This window comes from Ailuropoda melanoleuca, chromosome 11 (assembly GCF_002007445.2).
Source record: "Ailuropoda melanoleuca isolate Jingjing chromosome 11, ASM200744v2, whole genome shotgun sequence".
Classification (NCBI taxonomy): Eukaryota; Metazoa; Chordata; class Mammalia; order Carnivora; family Ursidae; genus Ailuropoda; species Ailuropoda melanoleuca.
This window is the reverse complement of record NC_048228.1, coordinates 106,060,546-106,061,015: the sequence shown is the minus strand read 5'-3', so window position 1 is coordinate 106,061,015 and position 470 is coordinate 106,060,546.

Below are 470 nucleotides of genomic sequence, written 5' to 3'. Positions count from 1 at the left end.
CTCTCTGCCGAGGTCTTTGGCGGAGGGGATTTTCACACTGGGCTTTGCCTGCCTGCTGGGGCTTCAGGCCACTGCCAGGGAGGTCTGTCACTGGGGTCTGAGGGCACTTACCTCCAGGTTCACCGTCGCGGGCTGAGACAGGACCGCGTCCTCCCCCACCTCATACAGGTGGTGGAGCCGCAGCAGGACACGGTGGAGGTCCGGCTTGGCCTTCCCTCGACGGCCTTCAGGGACAGAAGGACCCCCATCAGCCCCAGTCCTCTAGTCTGGGCCCAGCACTTGACGCCTGCCCTTCACTTCGTGCCCTCGGCCTCCCTGGGAGCCAGCTGACGTGGTCCCCGCTTGATGTTACTGCCGCACACGGGGTTTGTAAAATCTCTTCCACCTGTTCCAGTGTGTGGGGGGGTGTGGTTATGGATTTGAGCCCGAGGGTCAGGCAGGTCCTGTCTCCTGATGGGGGTGGGGGTGGG